The 8,692-nt window shown below is 41.3% G+C and overlaps 1 pseudogene; it reads right to left on the reverse strand.

Moving 5' to 3' along the window:
* Window positions 1–3,363: 3,363 nt before the first annotated feature.
* Window positions 3,364–4,713, reverse strand: LOC131248569 (uncharacterized; annotated as a pseudogene).
* Between the last annotated feature and the right edge of the window lie 3,979 nt (window positions 4,714–8,692).

Here is an 8,692-nt window from a genome sequence, read left to right on the forward strand (position 1 = left end):
TTTACCTTATCGAGTAAAAATGCCATTTAACTCACATATGTCAGCGTGCACTAAGTCCAACATTTTAGATGGTCTTTCAATACTAGGAAATGATTTCTTAGTCATCTTAGGCCATATGCACACTTCATATGTATCATTCTCACTTTCATTATACGAAATTAGGTCATTCTTAGCCCTGAGTCTTATAGTATTATAACCTACATGTGCTAATCTACCATGTCACAAGGATACAAACTCAACCATACAAGCAAAGGAATTATTTTCATTCGAGAGAAACTTAATTATCCAATTACAATCATATCCATTCTCAATAAAAGTCTCATTCTTAGACAAGATCAACTTACCAAATTTAAACACAACCCTGATCGATGGTTTACCCAGAAGTTCCCCTAAAACTAAGTTTCTCCTCATGTCTAGAACGTGCAGTACATTGGTCAAGATTACATTCTTTCCAGAGATAAACACAAGTTCCATGGTTCCTTTGTCGACGACCTTCGACCAACCTTCATTCCCCATTTGAACATCTTGACAATTGAGTACATTAGTCAAGATTACATTCTTTCTAGAGATAAACACAAGTTCCACGATTCCTTTGTCGACGACCTTCAACCAACCTTCATTCCCCATTTAAACATCTTGACAATTGATTATGTTTTCATATGTTTTAAAGGCAGATCTGTCGCAACATATATGGACTGTGACACTTGTATCATACCACCAACCAGAAACATTTCCTTAACCATGTTCACTTTAGTGACCATTGTGACGATGTCATCGTCTACTTCATTAGCCCCTTTCTTAAGTTTTTTTTGGTCCCTACAGACTCAGGCGAAGAGTCTGGTCTTCCTAGAGATATACCAAGGACCCGTTGGGTTTGTCGTTCTTTTTCTTTTTGGTCTTTTTAAATTTTCATTTATCCTTATTAAGTTTTAGGGATTCATTCTTCTTAGAGTTATTATTTTGAGATGACATTTCTACTACATTCACCTTGGATGAGGATGAACCATTGGTATCATCTTTCGTATCTTGGTTGTGAGATTCTTCCTCAATCTAAAAATGCTTTTGAATTTATTCCAATGTGAATTTTTCAAATTTTAGTAGTTTATTATAATCTTTCCAGCTTTGAGGCAACTTAGCTATTAAGGCTCCAACTTTAACCGATGTGGGACTAAACATTTAAAAAAAAAAAAAACCCCTTTTTTGCACTTTTCCAAAATGATTTAGAGGGAAAAGGAATTTTGAATTTGAAATTTCAATTTCAATTTTTTTTAAATTTTAATTTTGAAATTCAAAAAAGCATTTATTATTTTATTTTAACCAATATGAATTCTTGAGGTACATGGGCATTTCCTATTCATTCCTTCGTAACTCTTGAAACTTCATAACATCTCTATCCTAGGGGCGCCCATCGAACTAGTAGAATCGTGGAACCGGACCAGAACCGACCAAACGGTCCGATTTGGTCGGGTTCTAGAGTGCATCGATTCCGGTTTCGTTTCCAAAAATTAAAGAACCGTTTAGTTCAGTTCGGTTCCGGTTTAGGGGTATGTAGAATTGAACCGATCTGTGATCCAAACCATGGATCCGAACCGAAAATCCGAACCATGCATCCGATCCGTGGAACCGAACTTGGAACCGTGAGTTTACAATATGTTTTAGTTGTATATTTTACTCATGATTTATGGTTTGTAGTGCACCCTTTAATTGTTTTCATAAATGTATTTTTTCACACCATATACAATATCTAAACCATTCATCAAATGGATCATAACATGAATGGACATGGGCTAAATTATAAAATAGAACATGCAATTGGGCTATATTATAAAAATCCCAGAACCGTGGAACCGATTCGAAATCGAACTGATTTTCACAATCCGATTCCGATTCAGTTCTGCAGTGCTAACGGTCCAGTTCCAGTTCCGAAAATCCTAGAACCGTAAGGAACGGTTCAGTTCCGATTTTACCCTAGAACTGGACCGAACCGAACCATGTACACCCCTACTCTATCCCATGCCTCATTTCATAGGAAACCTAAAGTGGCTCTATTAAAATGTAATTATCTCGAATGTATCAAACAAAGAGAGGAGAAGAGGAAGACTAACATGAAGAGACGGATACCGTGATCTTGTTCTCAATCGAAAGGGGGAAGGGGAGATATTGGAAAACACTTGATCACCTAGTCCTATGTACCTATTTAAGTTGCCTTCTTTAACATGGGAAAAATCACTTAAAAATGCATGAAACCCACGCTATCATGAGGTACACCAAAATTTCTTTGGCCTTGATCCTAAAATTCATGCTGATTCAATACTCAAGTGGGCCACAGAAGAAGGGGAAAAAAAAAAAAACTAAAACCTCTAATTCGCATAGTATAGCTCACCTAAATTTTGGGATACCATGATATTAGGGTAGTTCCTTCATCCTAATGAGGCACGTTGAACGGCATGTACGTATCACGGTAAGCTCTACACAAAAATAATGGTGGGCGTTCTATCCCAATAATTTCCTATGTTGTGGCCAAAGTTGTGAATGATCAATGGTTATTAGGTTCAACGGTTAATATGAGGCAAAGTACCTGATGGATGGGATGGATCTCATGAATGTTCCACTCACGTGGCTCTATGTTTCTAAAAGTAACTCCGGCAGGTACTATCCTGAGGTATACTAGCATTGTTCGGAGATATTGGCCTATGCTAGCCACATGGAGAGCCACACCATAGGGTTGGATAGACATGGATCAGATCCACCACATCCATTAGATGTGTCATCACATTTTCATTGTGGATTCTAAAATTCAGTCAAATATAATATCTAAGTGGCCCACACCATAGGGAACGGTGTAAAATCATGTCTAAAACTCTAAATTCACGTGATTTAGCCCACATGAATTACAAAATGTCTTAATTATTTTTTTTTCATAAATCCATTCATCATCCTATTTCTCTTCAATAAATTCACACATCTCTCCTGAAAGAATGACCAAAACTAGCTCTTAAGAGGAATCGTAATGCAGAGCTGCATTGGATTTTCATTTTCTACAAGTGGGCCCCATTGTTCAATCATCCGTTGGGCTGCATTTAGGGATTGGACCACCCACATGGGTTGGTTAAATCAGACCATTGGTTCGTATCTTGAACACGGGCCCACTTCTACCAAACTGAAAAAAAGCGGAGCACACCATGCAAATCCTCGAGGATCATATGATTCATCCTTCTAGGAAGGCAAGAGTCCTGAAGTTTTCCTAACTACAAGTGACAAAGCGATTCGCACCAGCACAGATTAAAGATCGAGATCCCCGCACACGTACGTACATGGCACACGTGTTCGAGATTCCAGCTAGTCATCAGGAATGGACTCCAGTTAGGAAAAAAGCGGGCCCACTCATCGGGTGGGCCACGTGTATTAGGAAAATCAACGGTTGTAAAAAGTAAAAAATTATAAATTAAAAACAACTAAACGTATGGCCCACCTGATGAATAAACCAGGAGGGGTTCCTAGTCGCCTGTGGTCACCACCAGAAAATGGCCCAGCTGTCATCTCTCACACGTGTTACCACACGACTCGCCCTCATAAATTTCTACTCGCGCGAATCTCCTCGGCTTGTAACTACCATCCTCACTCGCTCCAGTACTTCTCATCTTTGTCCTTGTCCTTCTCTTCCTCCTGAGCCTCCTTCAAACCCTTCTTAAACCTCGCCACGTCAGCAACCGCCGCCGAACGGAAAAGGCCCAAATCCACCGCACCAGACACCATGTGATAGCCGCGCACCCTAAGCTCCTCGGGGCTATCGTGCGCCAAGGCGAAACCGCCCAAGAATGCGCCTTTCGTCTCCAGCACCTTCTTCTCCGCCCCATGCAATACCTCCCTCACCTTCTTATGCCCTGGGTCCCACAGATACCCTAAGCTTGCGCTCAGATCCAAGGGCCCCATCTGGATGCAGTCCACCCCATCGACGGCCGCGATTTCCTCGATCGTTCTCACCCCTTCCTCCGTCTCCACCTGGCACATGATCAGCAGCTCGTCCTGGTAATTCTCCAAGTACCCGTCGTCGATCCCGTACTTCGACGCCCGGACGACCGTGTGCGCAGATCCACGGATGCCCTCGGGCGGGAATCTGCAGTAGGAAACGGCTTTCTTGGCGGATTTTGGACCGTCGATCATGGGGAACATGATCCCCTACGGGCCGAGATCGAGGGCCTTCTTGGCCCAGACAGCGGAAGATTCCGGAATGCGGAGGATCGAAGGGGTTTGAGTGGCGGCGAGAGCAAGCAGGCAGGGAACGGCGTCGGAGATGCCGCCGGGGCCGTGCTCCATGTCGATGACGGCAAAGTCGTAGCCGGCGTGGCCGACGATCTCGGCGAGGGTGGGGGAGAAGCCGAGGAGGAAGATTCCGTACAAAGTCTCGCCGGAAGAGAGGCGGGTTTTGAGAGTTTGAGGGAGGGAGGATATGGTGGGATCGGAAGGCAGGGGGTGATCGGTCGGTGAGGATTTGGGGGAGAAGAGATTGAAGGGTGGGGATTGGGTTTTGAGGGGTATGGGGAATTGGGGTTTGGTGGGGAATTGGGGTTTTAGAGTTTTGAGGGAGGGGTTGAAGGGAAGGGATGGTTTCGAGAGGGTGGAGAAGCGGGAGGTGTTGCAGTTGGAGGCGGCCATTGGAGAGAGAGAGAGCGAGGGGGGGGTGGAGGAAGACGTTTCGGGTTCGGGATGGGAACGTATTACAATCGTAGGACTCGAGTTTCGTGTGGCTGGTGATACAGGGAGTTCCTGTAAAACATGCAGTGTGGAGCCCACGGAGATGTCCTTGTCAAATCCAATCCGTCCATCAGTTTCCCTAGCTACGTATAGGACAACCGAGAGATATTACAAAGATCCAATGCTCTGGTGGTCCACATTACAGAAAACAATTGGGACGCGGTTGGCCCTAGACTACAAGGTCCAACACCCAAACCCAGCATGGACCTATGGATATAACAACTTAAAGCCCAAACCTACCGGAAACGGATTGGTTACTCACCCTGCCACCAGCCAGGTGGCTGATGGTCGGTGGCTATGTGTCCATAATGTATGTGTTTCATCCATTCTGGTCATCCATTTTTACAGATCATTTTAAGGCTTGATCCCAAAGATGAGAGGGATATAACTCTCAGGTGGACCACACCACAGGAAAACAATAACGATTGGATATCCACCATTAAAATCCTCCAAAGGCCCGGTGTACTGTTTATTTGACATTCAATCTGTTGATTAGGTCATACAGGCCCAAATGAAGGGAAAAAAATAAAGATCAGCTTGATCCAAAACTTTTAATGGCCCTCAAAAGGTTTTTAATGGTCAACGCTCATTCGACACTGTTTCCTGTGATGTGGTCCACTTGAGATCGGGATATATCTCATTTTTTGGTTACATATCATAAAATAATCTGGAAAAATAGATGAACAGCATGGATGAAACACATACATCATGGTGGGGCCCACAGAGCACCGCCCACTAGCCATTGGCCGGTGGCATGGGGAGTAGCCAATCCGTTTCCAAACCTACCATGCCCTACTTGCCTGGCCCAGTTGACCAACGTATTAAGAAGAGAGAGAGAGAGAGAGAGATTAATACTCTAAGCGTGGTAATTGATAGACACGCATTATGTATCTATCAGGAGTTCCAACACCCGGTCAAGGGTTCGAGTATCCATGAGTAATACTCTAAGCGTGGTAAATGATAGACACGCATTATAATTTTTTTAAAAGTTAAATAAATAGAAACAACTAATTTAAATTAAGCTATCTAAATTATAAGTCTCAACTTCTACGTATCATGAAAAACAATTTCATTCGTATGGGTTCATGAATATAGAATTTGTGGACATTCATTGAATAATATAAATAAAATTTAAAAAAATAAATAATAAAAAAAAAAAAAACAAAAAACAAAACAAAAACAAAAACCATAATCCAGTAGGAAATTTTGATACCCTTAATTTTCTCAACTTGGGTAAGGGTAACTAGGTAAATAATAGTCAACTTTATATACAATCTTTAAACCAGAACATTATATAATTCCTATCTGATTTACACTTAGAATTTGGATGATAGCTACTCCTTTGGTGGAAAGTAGTTGGATGGTTAGAACAATCTTATCAATGTGTTTTCAGACTCCCATCTAAAATGCACTTAAGAACTTAGATGGATTGGCATGCACGTTTGCACCATGTCTTGATGCACCTATTCCATACAAGTGCCACCGACCCATGTTATGGCTATCTATATATACTATTATATAATGGGTCTCGTTGTAAATGCAGTGTAGACCAAACACTTTCTAGGTTAGCTGATTTTATCCATTTGATTTATCACTATTTTTTTAATATGATAGTTATAAATATTATTAGTTAGTTACATTATGAAAATGTCTTTAGGTAATTAGATACGTAGATAAGGATATGACCTGGTTAGAAGTGGGGTAAACAGTTATATATTTGAATTGGGTAAAAATCTCATATTTGAATTTGATTTTCGCAAGTAGGATATGTTGGGTAATTAGGTAAATGGATTTCCACTGCCAGCTTTAAATATGTGTCTAGGCTTGCTGGAATACATCTTGACATATTGCAACGTGATTGGAATATTTGAAGCTTATGATCATTTGACTGCTTTCTTGTGAAGGTGAATAGCCTTCTCAATCTTTATATAATCGAAGCACTAAAACATTTTAAGTTGAGAGGAATTTCTATCATCTCACATCCACAATGAAACTCATCATAAAAACTAATTGTACTCGTTTGACCGATATTAGGGGGTAAAAAAGAATATGATTATGAAGAGATTTAATAGACAATGTTGCAGAGTGGAGGTGTGCCAACACCAATCAGTGATCTTAATTGTTTTGCAGTGATTCCCTAATCAGTGGACCTAATGAGTAGATCGGCTTGATTTTTATCCTAGTGATTTCCATGATGGGGGACTAAGATCTTTGTAGGCAGAGTTGCATCCCAGAGATGGTTTGAACACTTTTGAGGGATGCAACGTCCACCCATTTACACACACTTTTACTGGCATTAAAAGAAAATCACAGGTGAGAAAATGCCCCAACTTGATATGCTTCGGTATCCATCTGCAATTTTCGTGGATGAAGAAAAGGCCAAAGATTCAACATTAACTTGAGGAAATTTTTCTTTTTTTACTTTTTATCTTTTTAATATTAGGAGGGAGCATTCAAAAGAAATTATATATTAATATAGATGTTGTTGGCTCTCAGTTTACTTTAGTCATGTTTTATATGTGGGGGCGTGCTAGAACCGATTGTATGGCTCAATTCAAACCGAGCAATTTAACCCCAAGTGTTTGTAGACACCTCACCCAGGCTAGCAACTTGATAAGGCATGAATGATCCTTATGAACTGAACCTAAACCCCACACCTTACTTAAAACCGTAGCCATTTTCTAAACCTGATCTAAACCCTAACCGAACCTGAGTCATTACGTTACCATAAACTCTAACTTAACTCGAGTCATCACCCAAGCCAGAGCATGCCCAAAATCGATCTATTTCTTGAGCCATTTCCAAGCCATTTCTGAGCCAATTTTGAGCCATTTTGAGTGAAATATCCAAAAAGGGGCCTTGGGCCACTCTCCAGGCCTGAAACAAGCCCACCGATCAAACTACGGGAGCAACCGTACCCGGACGGTAATCGGATTACTGCCCCCTCTCGAAAAAGTGCACGAAGCCAACTGGTTGACTTTCAGATAAAAATAGTCAGATGCGGTAATCCAATTATCACCCTACCTCGACAAATGTGCCCCTCTAAGCTACAGTCGTTGCTCCCTCCCAAAGTCAACTCTTCCACCATTTTGACCCCAATACTTGCCCTATTTACCATCCTACGTACCAAGCCCAAGAACCTATAAGGGAACATCATGTGGCATTACTCTCGCATCAACCAATCACAAGCTGTTACATCATCTTTTACCCTTTATAATCCCTAAAATTACCAGAAAACCATCCCAAGGGGCTATAAATACCCCCCTTCTCTCATCATTTCACACCAACAATTACCAACCAAAAGGAGAGTGAGAGTGAATGAGAGTGAGTGAGAGTGAGAGGGAGTGCTTGAGTTCTCAAGTTCCCGTCTTTTTTATCCCCCCTCTACCCTCTTCCAGCCATCTCTTGGGTCAATCATTCCCAACCATGGTGCATCCAAACATCCAAGACATTTCAAGTGTAAGTCAAAGATCATGCAATTATTATTAGCATTTATACTTCATCAATCGCTTCATTACTTCCTTTCTCAACTCCCCTGTTTCTCTAAGTTGTTATTAAATATATGCTCTATGACTTGCCGGAACACCGGATCCAGTCACATCAGAAACTCATGGTAGCCTAATCCTCTTTTTAATGATATTTTAGTATCAACACATCTATTTAAAAACTCCTCTAGACATTTTTTGGACGTATGCTCTGCGGCTTGTCGGAATTCCGAACCTTGCCATATCAAAAATCTAAGTCTGTCTAGTCTCATTTCAATCTTATCATCATATCCCTTAAGACTATTTTACCACACGAAGTAAAGATCGTACATTCGTACGGGCAGAGAGGGTGCCTAACACCTTCCATCTTTGTAACTGAGGTCCCTTACTTAGAATCCCAAATCGCAGATCATAAGTCAATTTAAACCAAGAGAGTCACTGGATTCTCTGGC

The sequence above is a fragment of the Magnolia sinica genome, chromosome 6 (assembly GCF_029962835.1).
Source record: "Magnolia sinica isolate HGM2019 chromosome 6, MsV1, whole genome shotgun sequence".
NCBI lineage: Eukaryota > Viridiplantae > Streptophyta > Magnoliopsida > Magnoliales > Magnoliaceae > Magnolia > Magnolia sinica.